The following is a 19,722-nucleotide window of genomic DNA, read 5'->3' on the forward strand; positions in this document are numbered from 1 at the left end:
TATATAGAGTGAGAGGGACAAAGGGAGCAAGGTGAATTCTGCTGAGAGCCAAGTTGGATTGGGAGACCCAGAAGGAAAAGTAAGGACAGAGGGAGTTAAACCCAGCTCCTAAGCTCAGGGCGTGGTGCCCTCCCCTTCCCTGAGGACCGGGACCTGGGGCTGAGGCGGTCTCTCTCCAGCTCAGCTTCTCCAACACACAGACATACAACAACATCGGTCACTCTGCTGCTCGGCACGCTTTAATCAACATTTTTATTGTTTACAAATGGAAGTGATGGATACAGTCAGTGGGATGGTGCCTTTTCTCACTGGCCCGTAAGTTGTGAGAAACATTGAAACATTGAAATGTTTCCCTGGAATACCCCTGTGGGATAAGGATGGACAAACCAGCGCTACCCTCAGTCTTACCATAGCGACAGGCTGCTCCATCGCTGAAACACTGAACTGAAATGAGAAAATCCCGGATGGATTGATTAATGAGGGAATTTGATGGATGGATGGATTTGGGTGAAGGGATATTTCAGCACATTCTTCAGCTGCTGCCTGAACTTAGTCTGGGTCACGGCATAAATCGCAGTGTTTGTGCAGCAACTGACGAGCTGCAGCATGAAGCCCAATTCCTGCACAAAGGGATCGAGAAATATAGACTCATACCCAATCCAATACATCCTGCCCCATACTGAATACAGCATTAACGTTGACCATAACAGGATGAAATTGGCCGAGATCACAAACAGCAAAATGATGGATTTTTTTCGGTTTCTCATTTCAGTGTCAGACTGAGCGTCCCCATTGGTGTGAGCGCGGAGTCTCCTGCGGGCTCTGCTGGTCACTAAAATGTGTCTGACTGTGAGAATATTGAGCAGCAGAATCAGGAGAAATGGGACACACGGGGTTAGAATGTGGTGGAGGAACTCGATTGTGACCCAGACAATGGAGACTGCAACAACGGCTGTTCCTTTACAAAACCAGGGCTCGTTCCACAGCGAATACCGAGCCGTGAGCATAAAATACCAGAAAATGTTCTTTAAACAGCTCAGCACAGTCACTGCTCCCAGAACCACAGCCGCCGTTTTCTCACTGCAATATTTACTTTTCAGCTTCTGGCAACAAATGGCCACAAACCGATCAAAGGTGAAAGTGACGGTGAACCAGACAGAGCAGTCAGTGGCTGCATAAAGCAGGACGGCGTGGATATTACACACGGGGACCGAGTCCATCAGGAAATAAAACTGTTCCCAATAAACAATGGGAATGTGTCTCAGTATCAGGTCGAGGATAATGACCAGGAGATCCGCCGCTGCCATGGCCCCCAGGTAACGTCTGACACATGGAGACAATCCACAATCTTTATAAAGCAGGACGTAGATGGTCACTACGTTAACTGTGAGGATGGAAAACAAACCCATTATCCATCAGCCTAGAGGCAAAGGGACCCGTTTGATTGTGGACCCAGTGAGATTTTAAAAAGTGTCCCTGTATTCAAGGATTTATTAAAATAATTGGAGCTGGAATAACAAATGAGAAGGTCTGAATTATTGATGAAAATGTGACATGAACCACAAAAAACGCTCCCTCCCCAAACACACAGAGACACGTCCATAAGGACAGATGATTTCTAGAACATTCCCATACACTCGATCATTCGCGAGCAGACACAGGTCACTCCTTCCCAGTTCCTAATATGGAGGGTGGAAACGTTGCTGTCCTGAAGGATTCTCTCCCAGTTTCCTGAAGACAAACGGAGTTTGGTTATTCCTGTATTTTGTTCTAAATTGTGGTCGATCCTGTGTCGTGGAGAAATGCAAACGCAGGGAAAACGTATTCACCCTTTCAGCTGCCTGAGGGTCCTTTGGAACAGTGTCTCCTTCTCTCTGGAACGGGATATTTTCCCTCGGGATCTTAACTTTTGTTCAGTTCACTGACGTCTGGCCGTTCACAAACAATGTCAGGGATGGAACGTTCCGGGGAATGTCAGTTATAAATGTCGGGGACAGAACGTTCCGGGGAATGTCAGTTATAGAATGTCGGGGACAGAACATTCCGGGGAATGGCAGTTATAGAATGTCGGGGACAAAACGTTCCGGGGAATGTCAGTTATAGAATGTTGGGGACAGAACATTCCGGGGAATGTCAGTTACAGAATGTCGGGGACGGAAATTTCCGGGGAATGTCAGTTATAGAATGTCGGAGACGGAACTTTCCAGGGAATGGCAGTTATAGAATGTCGGGGACGGAACGTTCCGGGGATTTTCAGTTCCAGAATGTTGGGGACGGAACTTTCCGGGGAATGTCAGTTATAGAATGTCGGGGACAGAACGTTCCGGGGAACCCCTTGACCTGTCCATCACCTTTCCCCCCTTCCCATCCCACCAAAATGACGTACGGTGCCTGGGCACACTGTAACATTAATGGGGAGAGTGACGGAGGGTCCAATCACAGGGATGGGAACTAAAGGCATTGCCAGATCAGCTGAAATTGTTAGATATACCACACTCTCAATCCATCTCACAGAATCAGCCCAGACACCATCAACCCAGTGGAGATACCTGTTCACCGTGGAACACTGCAGACCAGGCCAGTATACTGCTCAGTAGAACCCAGCAATCTCTCCAGATTCATCCATTGCACTGGTCAATACAATCCAGCGATCTGTCCAGAGTGGAACACTGCCCAGAGCACAGCAGTGCATTGATCTATAAACCCAGACCATATATCTGTCCAGCACCGAGAGCTGTGCAGACCACAGCAGGGCACTAATGTGTGAACCTAAAACATATATCCATCCAGCATGGGGAGATGCACAGACCACATCATTGCATTATCTATAAATCTCAACCAGAATGACTGATCATCACAGCGATCTGTGCAGAGCTCACCCGTGAATTAATTTGCAAACCTGGAGCAGTCACCCTCCAAGTTAGTAGGACTGTGTACACCACCCCAGTACATTGATCTGCAAACCATGAGCAGTTACCCTCCCAGCATGTAGGACTGTTTACACCAACCCAATGCATTGTTCTGTAACCCAGGAGCAGTTACCCTCCCAGCATGTAGGACTTGTATACCCCACCCCAGGGCATTGATCTGTAAACCAGAAGCAGTTACCCTCCCAGCATGTAGGACTGTGTACACCACCCCAGTGCATTGATCTGTAAACCAGGAGCACTCACCCTTCCTGTATGCAGGACTGTGTACCCTACCCTAGTGCATTGATTTGTAAACATGGAGCAGATACCCCCCTCCAGCATGTAGGACTGTGTACACCACCCCAGTGCATTGATCTGTAAACCAGGAGCAGTTACCCTCCCAGCATGCAGGACTGTGTACACCACTCCAGTCCATTGATCTGTAAAACAGGAGCACCTACCCTTCCTGCATGCAGGACTGTGTACCCCACCCCAGTGCATTGATCTCTAAACCAAGAGCAGTTACCCTCCCAGCATGTAGGACTGTGTACCCCACCCCAGTGCATTGATCTGTAAACCAGGAACAGTTACCTTCCCAGCATGTAGGACTGTGTACCCCATCCCAGAGCATTGATCTGTAACGCAGGAGCAGTTACCCTCCCAGCATGTAGGGCTGTATACCCCACCCCAGGGCATTGATCTGTAAACGAGGAGCAGTTACCCTTCATGCATGTAGAGCTGTGTACACCATCCCAATGAAATGCTCAGTAACACTGTGTTAGATCACTGCCCAGCGTGGGGAAACTTGCAGCCCATGCTGGAAGTGACGGGATGTACAGCTCCCATCCATTTACAGCTCCATATCTCCATTGTGTCATGAGAAGGGGGTGCTGTGGGAGTGAACATCACTGCCAGAGAGAGATGGCGGGGGAATCAGTTTAAATATCACCACATGGGAGGGGTTTGGGAAATAGACAGAGAGGGCGAGACTGAGAGACAGTTTCATGGAAGGATGTGTTCCCAGGTTGCAGAATGCTGAAAGGTTGACACTTTGATAGCATCCTGTAACATGAGTCTGTCTTCCCAGGAAAGATGGGAAAAAGGGATATTGGTGTGAGGTCAGATGATGGAGAGTTTTGGATCAGCATTTTTCTACAGCTTTGTAAATGGAGTCCTTCATGGCTGGAGGTACACACCATTACCCAGATGCCCCTGGATATTCCGTGACCCTTGACACTGATGTCATCTTTAAAAGCCCAATGGGCACAAGATTGAGCTTTCTCAGCTTGGAGCTGCCCTGCATAGTTTATCCCGAGCATGGCAGATAAGGGACAATTACACCACGGTTTGTCAACAGGGGCATGGAGGTCCTGGTGGATGGGCTAGTACAGAGGGGGAGAATTCTCTTCCCAGAGGGGGCGACACCACCCGACCCACTGAGCATGGTCTGAACTCACCACCCAGCTCAGTGCAGTATCTGCAGTCTGAAGAAATGTCCAGCAATACAGGACAAGCATCAATAACTTTCCCTGCTCTGTCAGGATAAGCGTCACCATATTCTCTTTGCTTCCTCACACTCACTGTATATCTGTTATAGCACCGACCCCGAGCAAGGCTCATGGTCCACCACTGTCACTGCCGCATGCTGCACCTTCTCTCTCTCTCTCTGTCTCTATGTCTCTCTCTCTCCCTCTCTCTCCCCCCGTCCCTGCACGTCACCCCCACACTAATAACACTGCATGGATACAACACTGTGGACTGACTCCCTCCGGACACCTCACCATGACCTCCTCCCCACGTACACTAACCTAACAGCAGGACCACCCATTCCCACCCTCCCTCCCTCCCCTTCTCCCATTCCAGGAGAAACAGCCTGGAATAGGACAGAAAGGGCCAAGCCGGGTGATGGAATGCCCGATATCCGTTCCCTCCCCCTCCCCCCGCCATGTGGGGAGGATCCTGGTACGAGTCGGAGAGGACAGGGACACCTCGTGTGGAGATTCTGAAACATCCACGCCCCACCGACCAAGTAAGGAGCAATGTTCAGTGAAGGGCAATTCTCACTTTAAACCCACTGGCAGCTCCGTTTCCCCCGGCACAACTTACATGCCATGGCCCTAATGCCATCTTCCTTTTGTGTTGAGTTGATACAAATGGAATCCCCACGGTCTCGGTGGGCAGGACGGTGGGCTCACAACACATAATCACCCCCACCTCCCAGGAAGGGAGCACGGAGACACCCTCCTACACCTCCCCCTGTAAACAGCTCAGATACTGAAACTAATCTGTGATAGTTACTGCCCTCCCCACTTGTCCTGACATCTTCATCAATCTGTGCTCATGTACATGCAGCGCCCTCTGTTCCTGCACCCCCTTTATAATGGCACAGCCTGTTTTAATCTGTCTTCCCTTGTCTTTCCGACCAATGTACATCACCTCACACTGCTCTGCATTGATCCCCATCTGCCATAAACCTGAACACTACACCAACGTGTGATTGTCCTTTTAGAGTTCCACACTGTCCTCCATATACTGCAGAGTTCTTCCAGGTTCGGTGCCACCTACAAACATTGAGATTGTTATAGCGTCACAGACCCCATGAAATAACTGAAATCCTGACCCACATACACGAGTGTGAGCAAGTGAAATACTGCTATATTCCTATGGACAAAGTCGAATAATGAAATGCTGTCAATGGAGCAACAAAAGTGCTGACACACACCAGACGGAGCAAATGAAATATTGACAAACCACAGAGCAAAAGAAATCCGGATAGGTCCCGCTTATCGAAATTCATCAGGGTATAATGTGATGAAGTTGAAAGTGTGTGCTATACCTTCAAGAGAGAGGGAATGCTGTTCTGAACTGAGAGCTTACAAGCACCTGTGGTATGAGAGGATGGCAGACCCAGACACAGTATATTGTTATAGACTGGAGTCGGGTAATCAGCAGTTAAGAGAAAGAGGGTCCCAGAGTTGTGCACAGTTAATGTCAAATGTTCACTTTCAGAGTGAAAAAATAAAATGATGTTTTTTATTTAAACAGTGGAATTTGGCAGATCTGTCTCTCATATTTTAACAGTTTACGAGGCGAATTGAGCATTTCTTTATGTTTCATTTAAATTACCAGATGAGCTTCACGCCGTGTCCTCACCATCCCCGTGTGTGTATCTGTACGTCTCTGTGTGGGGCAGGTCTGGCTGTCTCTGTGGTGCTTAAAGTGATGCAATTTCACCCTCTGCTGGCCTCCATACGCCACTGCACAGGCATTGGCAGAGGATGAATACCAACAGGAATGGGGAGGGAGAGGACAGCTGCTCACAGCACCATCCAAACTGATGTCTTATCCATGGACTGATATAAATGTCATTTAAACATTGTAACTGTCCCTGCTTTCACCACTTCCTCTGGAAGTTCATTCCACACACAATCCAGCTTCTGTCTAACATAATTACCTCTCATGACTTTCATAAATCTTTTTTCCTCGCACATTAAAAATCCCTCAGTTTTGAATTCTCAATCCTAGAGAAAAGACATCAGCTTCTCTGTACCCCTCATTATTTTATAAATCTCTGTAAAGTTACTGCTTAATCTCATATTCTTCAGTGAAAAAAATCCCAGCCTATCCAGCCTCTCCTCATAGCTCACTCCCTCCTTTCCCAGCAACGTCCAGGTTAATCTCTTCTCAATCCTCTCCAGCTTAATATCAACGTCAGTAATATCAAAGTGAATAGTTAAGGTCTTTTCTAAGGGTACGGGGAGTCCAAAACTAGAGGACATAGGCTTAAAGTGAGAGGGGAAACATTTAAAAGTGACCTAAGGGTGACCTTTAAAAGTGACCTTTTTCACCCAGAGGGTGGTGTTCCTCTGGAATGAGCGGGCAGGATGACCAGACTGAACACAGTATTCCAGAAGATGTCTCACCAATGTCCTATACAACCCCAACATGAAGTCCCAATTCCGATACTCAAAGATCTGTCCTATGAAGACATGTGTGTTAAACACCTTCTTAACCACACTATCTATATGAGATGAAAAATTTTAAAGAATTAAACCTGACGGCCTAGGTTTCTGTACTACACGACTGCCAAAGGCTCTACTTTTAATTGTATAGGTCCTGCAGTTGTTTGATTTACCAAACCCAGTACCTCGCATGAATCCAAACTAAACTCCATCAGCCATCCCTCAGCCCAGTGAGTAATATTACTGTCAACTCCCCCTCCCCTTCAATTTTAAAACGCCCAGCCGTCTCCAGGATGCCTACACACTCCGGCCTTGATTTTCACAAAGACCCTGAGCTTGGGTTGCCTTGTGTGGTTAGGGGGAGGAGGGACAGATTGCATACACAGTCAGTGGGGAGGAGAGGCTGGACAGTAATCAGTGGCCTGGTGTCATTTCATGGTTTTAGGAAAAGGAGAGTCGCGCGTGAGAGTTGGTTAAGAGTGACCGGTGATTTGAGGTCAGAAAGTAAGCTCTTCCTTCGTCTCGGTTGTTCAGTAATAAAGATCTATTTGAGACCCTTCATTGGGCAGACTGTGTCTGCAGGATTTCTTTCCTTAATATTGCAGACTACAGATAATAGCAATTAAAGATGTTTATAGTTAATTTCGATGGCACAGCACGTACACTCAATATCCTACAGTTGAGACAAATATCTTGCATTTGTTTAATAATACAAAGTGTTGTTTGTAATTCAGTAATGGTAACCTGATTATAATAAATCCACACCAAGCTGAAAGTGGGCACTAAAATATGACCCAAAATCTGGGTATGGTAGTGTGGTGGGTAGTGTCCCTGTCTCTGAGCCAGAGCTCTGGATTTGATTCCAATTCCTGTACTTGTGTGGTAGTATTCCTAGCTCTGGGCTCGAAGGCCTGGATTCAAGTCCTGCCTGTTGCAAAGGTATGTCCCAGCATGTCAGGACAGTCTGATGAACAAACACATAGGAGAAAACTGTTACAGCTTTATGGGTATTGCTGAGTGATGTTAGTGTCCCTACCTCCGGGCACAACGGTCCAGGCATAAAGCCCACAGAATTGTCTCAGGATACATCTGAACAAACTGATTAAAATGGATTTAGAATTGTGACTTTTTGGAGAAGGAAGAGATGTCAGTATTGCATTTCAGAATTTAGGCCCAGGATGACTGAAAGTATAGCCATTCGTGTTGATTGGGGTCACATTTTGCAGCAGTAAAGGTTTATAAAATCGAAATAGTCATGGATAGGGTGAGTAGTCAGGGGTTTTTCCCCAGGTTAGGGGCGTCCAAAACTAGAGGGCATCGGTGGAAAGTGAGAGGGGAAAGGTTTTGATGAGGCCTAAAGGGCACCATTTCACACAGAGGGTGGTGTGCGTATGGAATGAGCTGCCGGAGGAAGTGGTGGAGGCTGGTACAACTACAGCATCTGGGTACTGAGAGACCTGGCGAGCTTTTCCAGCAATTTCTGTATTTTTTTTAAATGCATTCAGTTTAACACGGGTATTCTGAATAAATTGAACATTTTATTTTTTAATGATGCAGGGACATATAAATTTTATCTTCAAATTGACCGAGACCATTTTCTGCGAAGGGTATGGCTGTGTATGACTGCAGCAATGATGTACCTACATGGAACAGGGAACGTGATGGAGACATAGTTTGGACAATGTACAAGGAGACCTCACATGGTACAGTTTGGGAGAGAATGACATTACTGTGTAATTCAACTCAGAGAGAGAGAAAATGTCAGCTGCCCGAGAAGGAACGACCTATTGCACTCTCCCTCCTTCATTGTCCCTCATCACACAATGTGTGCGAGCTTAAAAAACCTCTACAGTCATCGTTACCATTCTTATTTTTATGGAATACCTGCAGTGTTGAAACAGGCCCTTCGACCCAACAAGTCCATACCAACCTTCCCAACCCATTTCCCTATATTTACCCCTGACTATTGCATATAACCTGGAAACACCTGAACACTACGGACAATTTAGCATGACCAATCCACCGAACCTACATAGTTTGTGATAGGAAACTTGATCACCCATTAGAAGCTCACACAGACAAGGGGAGAATGTGCAAACTCCACACAGACAGTCACCCAAGGCTGGAATCGACCCCAAGTCCCTCGTGCTGTGAGGCAGCAGTGCTAACCACCGTGCTAGCCTTTGGGTGATCCCTAACCAGAATTCACTGGAATCTACTCACTGCCTAAAGCAAAGGGAACTCAGCCAAATCCAAACTCTCCCAGGATGAAATCCCATTGCTAGCGGCTTGTGTGAGTACAATATCTTCAGAAGCAGAACAACGTTTTGGACCATCTCACAATTTTTCCTTTGTCATGAGTTCCAATAATATTTGGACCAAGTTCTTTCAAGTTAAAATTGGTGTGTGTGTGTGTGTGTGTGTGTGTGTGTGTGTGTGTGTGTGTGTGTGTGTGTGTGTGTGTGTGTGTGTGTGTGTGTGTGTGTGTGTGTGTGTGTGTGTGTGTGTGTGTATTTTTAGAAAGGGAAATATTGATTATATAATTGCAATACCCAGGAACAGGCCCTTCGCCCTCCAAGTCTGAGCCGATCCAAATGTACTGTCTAAATCTGTGGGGCAACTCCTAAGCATCTGTCTCCCTCTGCTCCCCACCTACTCATGCATCTGTCCAAACGCATCTTAATGAATCTACTGTGCCTGCCTCTACCACCTCTGCTAGCAACGTGTTCCAAACGCTGACCTCCCTCTGTGTGAAGTACTTACCGCGTGTATCCCCCTTAAACATTCCACCCCTCACTTTGAAAGCACGACCTCTCGTTATGATTCCTTCACCCTTGGAAAAATGCTTGTCTCTGTCCACCCTGTCTATACCATTCATGATTGTGCAAACTTCAATCAGGTCCCCCCCACCCCCCGCCCCCTTTCTCCTTTTTTCTAGTGAACGCTAGTATTTCATTCTGATTGGTAGACAGATTAGTAAATTTCAGTCACATGGGATACAGAAGAAGCTAGACACAATTGGCTTGAAGAAACATGGATATTTTTAAGACTGGAAGCTTGTCAGCAGCAGTGTGCTGCAAGAAACAGTACTGAGTTCACTGCATTTCATGATTTATGTAAAGATTTAGATGTGAATATTGCGGCCATAGTTAGTAAGTTTACAGATTACATCAGAACGGTGGTGTAGTGGATTACCTCAGAGTACGACGATATCACAAATAGATGGGACAAAGGGGCAAGGAGTGACAGATGAAGTTTAATTTAGATAAAGACGAGGTTTTGCAATTTGGGAAGGCAAATCAGGGCAGAAATTATACACTTAATGGTAAGGTCCTCCGTAGTGTTGTGGAACAAAGGGGCATAGGGCTGCAGGTACATTGTTCCTTGAAAGTGGAGTCGCAGATAGACAGTTTGGTGCAGAACACATTTGGCACATTTGCCTTAATCAGTCAGAGCATTGAGTATAGGGGTTGTGGTGGTATGTTGCATCTGTACAGGATGTTGGTGAGGCCACTTTAAGAATACTGCGTCCAACTCGGTTTTCTGCAGAAATGACTTACACGGATATTCCAGGTCTGGAGGTTTGAGCTTCAGGGAAAGACTGATTAGTTTGAGGTGTTTCCACCTGGAGTGTCAGAGGTTGAGGGGTGACATTGTAGAGGTTTATAAAACCATCAGGGGCATGGATATTCTGAACATCCGCGTTCTGCTTTCCAGGATAGGGGAGTCCAGAACAGGAGAGCATAGGTTGGAGGGGCGAGGGCGAATGATTTAGAAGGGACCTGAAGTTAAATGTTTCACGCACAGAGTGGTGTGTGCACAGAAAGTGCTGTCAGGGGAAGTGGTGAAGGCGGTTACAATCGCACATTTAAAAAAAATATCTGTAAGAGGAGGGATATTGGCCAAATGCTGGCAAATGGGACTGGATCAGATTTGATATCTGATCGGAGTGAACAGATTGGACTAACGGGTCTGTTTCAATTCTGCATGACTCTCTGATTCTATAAGAGGGACGACGAAAAATTCTGAAAGGGCCATTCAAGTCGGAATTCTCTTCACTGGAAGTTTATCATGCCTCTAAGTTCACATTGATTGAAAGCTGGGTTAGGTAAATATTTGACAGAGAAATGAGTCATGCACAATGGGATGCATACAGGAAAGTGGGGCTGAGACCCCAACCTGATCAGCCACAATCTTAGTGCCTGGTGGAGAAGGCTCAAAGTATCTAATGACCCAATCCTGCTCTTCAGTCCCATGTTTCTGTGTTCCATTCAGCCCCTCATACCTGTAGACAGGGACAGTTGGAGGCTACGTACTCCTATAATCTGGTGCAAAGACACAGAGGAGACCATTCAGCCTCTCAAGACTATCCCACACGCTTTGAGGTGATTTGGGAAATGTAATTGGAATACACAGACTGGGTATGAAAGAGGCCTCATCTCTCTTTACAGAGATACCCCTCTCTGCAACTTGTGCTTCATTTGTCGGTCATGTTGTCGACCCAGATTCACTGAGAACGCAGCCCCTATACCGCATCCAGCGATGGTTCACAAAATCCTCTGGGCATCCTGAATGCAAAATTCAATAACAAACACTCATTAAAATAAGTCCCACTGAATTAGTAGCACTAGAATGCACACTCAGGAACAATGGACTGACAGAAGAGACACAACAAACAGTGAGACAAACTGTCGCACCGATGAGAAAAAGGAAAAGACAAACACATAACCTCAACACCAAGGAGGGGGAAGCACTGAAATCACTAAGAAACGATAAGAACATAATCATACTACCAGCAGATAAAGGCAGAATGTCAGTCATCCTAGATAATTCTGATTACACCCAAAAAGCACAACAACTACTTGCAGATATCAATACCTACCAAATGAAGGAATTTGACCCCACACCACAACTCACCAATATGATAAATAACACACTAAGGAATCTACAAAGAAACGGACAGATAACCAGAGCTGACCTACAAAGAATGAAACCGGAAAGCAACAACACCCCCAGATTCTATGGATTACCTAAACTACACAAACCAGACATCCCACTCAGACCCATAGTATCACTACCAGGGACACCATCATACAAACTGGCCAAAGAACTACAAAAGAAACTGAAACACCTGGTCAGCGGATCCAAACATTCTATACAATCAACACAGGAATTCTTGGACATCATCAGAAATATACACATAGACAAAGAAGAAACCATGATATCATTCGACATGACGGCACTGTTCACTTCGATTGATAAAACCCTAGCCAGAGAAACAATAGCCAACCTGCTGGAAATGCAGAACAGAAAACAGGACGCTGAACCTATCAACAAAGACGGCATACTTAAACTACTGGATTTGTGCCTCACAACACAATTCACATTCAACAACCAGATATATGAACAAATCAATCGAACAACCATGGGATCACCAATCTCGGGACTCATTGCAGAGGCAGTTATGCAAAGTTTAGAACAAACAGTCCTACCACAAATTCAACCCAAACTCTGGGTCAGATATGTCGATGACACGTTTGTAATCATTAAAAACACGGAAATAGAAAAAACACACCGGATCATCAACGCCACACTCACAGGAATCCGATTCACGAGAGAAGAAGAAAAGGATAGCCAACTCCCATTCCTAGACGTGATGGTATAGAGAACACCGAACGGAGAATTCACTACAAGGGTATACAGGAAAGCCACACACACAGACCAAGTCCTAAACTATGAAAGTAACCACCCCAACATACACAACCGAAGCTGCATCAGGACACTATTCAAAAGGGCCACAACACACTGCAGTACACTAGAACTGCATAAAGAAGAAGAGGAACACCTATACAAGGTATTCGCCAAAAACAGATACCCGCGCAACTTCATCAACAGATGCCTAAGAGAAAGACCACGGAACGAGGACATACCACAACCAAAACGACTAGCCACACTACCATACATCAGGAGCATCTCAGAACTGACAGCCAGACTACTGCGACCCCTCGGACTCATAACAACACACAAACCAACAGCCACGCTCAGACAACAACTCACCAGAACGAAGGACCCGATACCCAACATGAGCAAAACTAATGTAGTGTACAAAATACCATGCAAGGACTGCACAAACACTATATAGGACAAACAGGAAGACAGCTAACAATCCGCATACATGAACATCAACTAGCCACGAAACGACACGACCAGCTATCCTTAGTAGCCAGACACGCAGACAACAAGCAACATGAATTCGACTGGGACAACATTACTATCATAGAGCAAGCCAGAGAACAGCCAGGGAATTCCTAGAGGCATGGAATTTATCCACAAACTCCATCAACAAACACATCGACCTGGACCCAATATACCAACCACTACAGCGGACATCTGAAACTGACAACCGGAAGCGGCAGGGACAGACCACTATAAACACCAGGAAACGTCAAAGAAGCGCTTCGCAGGAGGCTCCCAAGCACTGATGATGTCGCCTAGCCAGGGGACGAAACGTTTGCAACAAAAACGTCCAGCTCGGCGAACAGAACCACAACAACGAGCACCCGAGCTACAAGTCTTCGCACAAACTTTGAATTCCCACTGACTTTCCAATAACAGAATGTGAGTACATCAGAAACAGGGGCAAGTCGTTCACTCCCCAAGCCGACCTTGTCCTTCACCAAGATTGTGACTGATCTGCTCTCGGTCTGAAATCCTCTTTAATGCCCACTTCCTCATAGCCCTCACTTCTCTGACAGGTCAAAATCTATCTACCTCATCTCGCTCCCCAAACACTCTTGAGAAAAGAAATCCTGACATTCAATACCACCTGTTTGAAGAAAACACTTGCTACTCTTATATCATGGCTTATTGATATGAACAAAAGAGGTTGACACAAGGGTTTAGGTAAAAATGACTGTCCCTGATATCAGGGCAGTGGTTGACTTCTGTTGACATCAAAGAGCTTAACAAAACTGGACTTAATGGGAATCAGAGTAAACTCTCCAGTGTTTGGAGTCAAGGAAGATGTTCATCATCTCAGTCCTGGGTCACCTCTGTGGGAGATCCTCAGGGTAGCTTCCTCTTCACAAACGTCTTCAGCTGCTTCATCCATGTTTCGCCGCCACCATCCTCATCCTCACCCTCCCCACCATAAAATCAGAAGTGGGTATGGTCACTGAATATTCCACAATGTTCAGAACATTTTATGCCCTGTCAGCTCCTGAACTGGTCTGTGTCCATGTGCAGCAGGATCCAGACTCCATTGAGACTTGTGCTGTTAAAGTGTCGGTAACATTCATGTAAAAGCACTGCCTGACACTGCATATTGCCACAGTAAAATAAGAGTTCATTCAGCACCTAACGTTGGTTTCACAGGAATATGAGGAAGCCATTCAGCCCATTGAAACTATTGGAGAAGAAGTGGGACAGCCCATTCAGTGGCTGCAGCCTATTACTCACGAAGAGAAGGAGTCTAGTGTGATGGGCCACACCAGACCCCCACGAAAATATTTGAAGGCGATAGAATAGATTCTAATGTTTTCTTATTTTAAAGGAAATCTAAACTGTCTGTTCCAGATACAATGTGACTGGGCAAACTACTCGGTGGTAAGCAAAACACCTTCGACTTAAACACGAAAGATGAAATAAAACCAAAGAAACAGGAATTTAGAATAACGTAATTCTATTGGACAGCTTAACACCAGGAAACGTAGATAGATCTAGGAACTATTACTAATGAACTAGTCCAACATAGAAAATTCCTATAAACACAGCTCTTAGCAAAAAGGAAAATTCAGGAATTGAAAACAGCATCAAGAGAAAATTCAGAGAGGAGCAGCCAGGAGATACTCCCTGAAGCTTCCAACTCTGTGGCGATCCCTATAGTTTCTGATGTTACTGAGAAACCAAAACCCAGAGATCTTAATCTGTGAGAACTGGCCACACCCATTCAGGATGCATTAAAATAAACCCAAGGCCTTGCTAGCTGTTTCCTCAAGTGGTCTGAACTATCCTGCTTGGTAACAATCGTTTAATCTCTCTCTTAAAAGAAACCAGGACAAAATAGCCTCTTAAAGCTGCAGCATTGTCACACTTGTCGGCAGATCGAACTGTCAAACAGGAACCAGGGGTAACCCAGTCAGGCCCCTGTCCTTGTCAAATCGGACGAGGAAGAAGCCAGTCCCTTGAGCCACTTACACAGGAACAGTCGGGTTCACACGCCGACTGCACAATAACGTGTGGAGAGTTAATTCAGGCATATAAACTATTAGGAAAGCCACGTTAGACTGATGAATGAACTCACTAAGTTCAAATAATGCTGATCTTGTTCAGATTGATCTTGTCTCGTGCACGTCCTGTTCATTGTAACCTGTGTGCCTTACTCTGTCCAAGTCTATTCCCACCCGATGATCTGTCTGGCCATGCTTCCTATGATCTGCCTCCACTGCTCACAAATAAAGTGTTTCCCTGTACTGAGGTACACGTGGCAATAAATCAAACCAATCAATCCTGGGTAAAGTATGGAATTTCTCTCCCTGTCAATGTCTTTTTTGGAAATAAGTGATCGCTGCCACTCATGTTTCAGCGTCACCACTTCTTCATCTCTCACAGCTCTACAGATTAAACACTCAGCTTCTTCACTTTATTCTCATGATACCATCACACATGTCTGTGGTAAGGAGATCATCCCTTACAAAGGAGATCAAATCTGTAGAGGGTGCCTCAGCAGGGCTCTACAACAGCTGGAAGATGGCTTTACTTATGTACTCGAATCATCTTACAATGAAGGACAGCATACCATTGTCTGCACCCATTACTTACACAGGTTTTGATTCGGAGCAGTCAGCATAAACTTGTGAGTGGGAGATCATGCTTCCCAAATTTCCAAGAGTCCTTTGATTTAGTGACCAAGAAGGTTGATGTGGGCAGAGCGGTAAATGTAGTCTCTATGGATTTCAGTAAGGACTTTGATAAGTTTCTACATGACAGGCTGCTCTGGAAGTTTTAATCACGTGGAATGCTGGGGGATTTGGCCAATTGGATACACAGTTGGCCTGTAGGTAGGAAGCAGAGAGTTGAGTGGAAGGATGCTTGTTAGACTGAAGGCTGGGTCCATAGTTGTTTGTTATCTATGATTTTGTTGAGAATGTACAAGCCATGATTAGTAAGTTTGCAAATGACACTAAAATAAATGGTAGCGTGATCAATGAGGAAGTTTATCAGAAATTGCAGCAGGCCCTTTATCAGGTGGGCAAGTGGGCCAAGAAATGGCAAATGGAATTTAGTATAGAAGTGTGAGGTCTTTCATTTTGTAATCTCAAATCAAGGTAGGAGTTCCATGGTGCATGGGAGCAACCTACGGGGTGTAGTGAGCAGAGAGACCTTAGCGTTCAGGTGCACGGTTCCCTGAGAGTGGAGTCTCAGGTAGACAGGGCAGTGAAAAAGGCATTTGGGACACTGGCCTTCATCAGGCAGGACATTGAGTAGAGAAGTTGGGAATTTATGTTGCAGTCACACAGGACTTTGGTAAGGCCGCACTTGGAGTATTGTGTTCAGTTTTGTCATCTTGTTATAGGGACGACGTTATGAAATTAGAAAGAGTGTAGAAGAAATTTACAAGGACGTTGCCAGGACCCAATGATTTGAGTTATAGGGAGAGGTTGGACAAGATAGGACCTTTTGTTTAGAGTGTAGGAGACTGAGGGGGGAACCTTATAAAGCTGTAGAAGATCATGAGGAATATGGATAGGGTGAATGCTCTCAGTCTTTTCCGAGGTTTAGAAAATCGAGGACGAGAGCGGATCAGTTTAAGGTTAAAGGGGAAAGAATAAAAGGGAACCTGAGGGGCAACTTCTTTACAGAGGATGGTACGCGGATGAGCTGCCCGCATATGTGGCTAAGGGGGTACATTAACAGCATTTCAAAAGCATTTGGATAAATATGTGAATCAGAAAGGACTGGAAGGATATGGGCAAACTGCAGGGAAATGGGGTTAACGTGGATGGACATTTACAAAGTGGAGTCAAACCCCTCTGTTAATTAAAACCAAAGCCCCAGAAAAGCTCGCCTCACCTCGTAATCTGTTAAAATATGAGTGGCACAGACCTCCTACATTCCACTATATAAACAAAAATTAGCAAGCAAGTTATTTTCTTAACTTTAATAGTGAACACTAAACAACAACTATTCACAAATACAAGCCCCTCTTGTCTTAGCTACTTACTATCTGACTCCAACTCTGTAAAAATATGCTGTTCCAACAACCCACATATTAAACATTACAATCTCAAGACACACTGTCTCCATCTTGCCCGCTGTGTTCACTCTTCCAGCTGCTGGTCTCCCTGGGTCATGTTTTGTTTCCTGCAAGTAGGTTTGACATGACCATGTATCTTTGATAGGGTGTGTTTGAGATGGCCAGTTAGCACTTCTGCTCTACAGCAGTTACTCTGTTGTTGGATAGCAGTGGATGTCCCTCTAGTGTTCAAAATGCTGGGTTTATATAATCCCCATGATATAATAATTCACATAATTTGATTGCTTTCCAGTTGTCCAAACAATAATATTCATAATCTGTTGGCTTCTGGTATCCTGGGCGTTAGTTAAACTCTTTGTTTGTATTTGAATTGTTGTCAAAACAGCAACCAAAACTCAGCTATCCATTTCCAAACTAATTGTTACATGTGGAACAGGCTGACCTTTAGCTGGCATCTATGGCTGTACTTTCTATTCAGCAAAACCCATTCTGTCTGAATGTGACCTGACATGCTTTTGGCTTCATAACACCTCCCACTTCAGGAAAACAAAAACATGAACCAGCAGAATGAAAAGGCGGCTTCATTTATTTCCTTCTAATTCTTAATCCCATTATTATGAAATACAAAAGTATTCATCTCAGCTATACCATGCATATTAATTCTGCATACATATATAACACTGCAATAAGTCAAATCTTATCTCAACTTTTTCCTTTAAATCCGCGATAACGCATCTGCTATCACATTTTAGGATCAACAGCATGTACATTTTGTAAGTTTAAAGTCGGTAAGATAAGACTCCAATGAAATGGTCTTGTATTCTGGTCTTTAAATATTCCAGGAAATGCGAGAGGTTTGTCGTTGTCCACGACCATCTCCCACAATTCCTTTGTCATATAAACATTAAAAATATTGTCAGTCCAGAGCAAAACTTAATCATTCTTTTTCAATAATGGAGATTTCCTATTTTTCTTTTACTGGTTGATAGAGTTTTTTCGACAAGTAGCCAATTGGCCATTCAATTCCATGGTCATTTTTCTGTATCAATACATCTTCGACCAGTATATCCCGAGCATCAAACACAATTATCAAAGGGTTTCAAAATATTTGGTGTAGCTAAAACTGGTGCAGTGATTAATCCTGCTTTAAAATTCTCAAATGCTTTCTGCCATTGTTCTGTCCACCACAATTCTGTGCTCTTGTTAAATAAATCCATCAGTGGTGCCAATATGCTGCTGAAGTTTGGAACAAACTTCCGATAGAATCCACTCAGTTCCAAAAACAATGCACCTCTTTCTTCGAGGATGGTCGTGGAAATTCCTCAAAGCGCTTCGTCTTTATGTTCCATGGTGTCAACCTTCCATGTCCAATGTAATGTCCTGAGAACGTCCTCTCTGCCTTCGTGAACTCTGTTTTCTTAAAGTTTATTACCAAGTATGCTTCTTGTAATCGTTCAATATGCTCTGCCAACTGTAACATGTGAGCTTTCAATCACTTGCTCAAGATCACTACATTATACAGATAAATTGCACAATTTGTTCATCTGGCCGCAACTCGATTCCTGAGTCTTAAATGTGGCTGGACCATTATTCATTCACATGACATACTCGATAAAGTTTTTGTCATATCCGGTATCTTTACCAGATAGTTTAACTGACTCAACATTTTTGAATTTGAAAGGGGCCACGAAACCTGGCTTTGAAGGGATTTTCTACCACTGGTGGCAATACCAATACGTCATCCTCACAGGAAATCATCAAAGTTTCAGAGTTTTTTATCTGCCACCTGCTTCACTCTATACTGTGTCCTCTTCAGGTGCTGTTTAGCTAACTCACCGACTTCATCTAATCTCTCCCTCAACTCACATACATAATCCAAGTCTGAGATATCCGGCTTTGGTCCTGTCAATTTATATTTGATTAATTTAAAAGGACTTCTCACTTCATGTAAGAATATTAACTCAAAGGAAGTAAACTGAGTAGATTTATTTGGGGCATCTCTGATGGCAAGCAAGTTAATGGAACACCTTTATCCCAATCATTCAGGCAATCTTGACAGTACGTTGTTAACATGCTCTTCAGTATCTGATGCTAAATTTCCAAGGCTCCCTGGGATTCAGGATGGGACGCCCTTGATTTGAAGTACTGTATGCCTAAGCTATCCATGAATTCCTTAAACAGCTGAGCGGTAAAATGAGACCCTGGGTCTGACTGCATTTCTCTGTGTAGCCCACAGCAAGTAAAGAAAGCTGCCAACTCCCCCACCTCCCTGTTTGCCTTAACACTCCAATAATAGAATTGCCTCTGACAATCTGGTGGACAGATCCATTATGGACAGAAAATATTGGTTTCCACTTTTAGTTTAGAAAGGGCAGCTATACAATTAATCATAACCCACGTGAAAGGTTATTCAAATGCAAGAATTGGCAACAAAGATGCTGGTTTTAATACTGCCTGTGACTTACCTACGATTTGGCATGCATGACGTACAACAAAAATTAACCACGTCCTTGTGCATCCCAGGCCACTAGAAATGCTTCCGCACCTTAGCCTGAGTCTTCTGTACACCTAGGTGACCATCTGCAGTTAGTTCTTG

General features: G+C 44.7%; 1 pseudogene; it reads right to left on the reverse strand.

The window, feature by feature from the left end:
• Positions 1 to 473: 473 nt before the first annotated feature.
• The window catches only part of LOC148135260 (putative G protein-coupled receptor 139), a 60,066-nt pseudogene continuing 40,817 nt past the window's right edge, over positions 474 to 19,722 (reverse strand).

This window comes from Chiloscyllium plagiosum, unplaced genomic scaffold (genome assembly GCF_037043375.1).
Source record: "Chiloscyllium plagiosum isolate Xiang-an unplaced genomic scaffold, Cpla_swu_hap1 HiC_scaffold_50, whole genome shotgun sequence".
Classification (NCBI taxonomy): Eukaryota; Metazoa; Chordata; class Chondrichthyes; order Orectolobiformes; family Hemiscylliidae; genus Chiloscyllium; species Chiloscyllium plagiosum.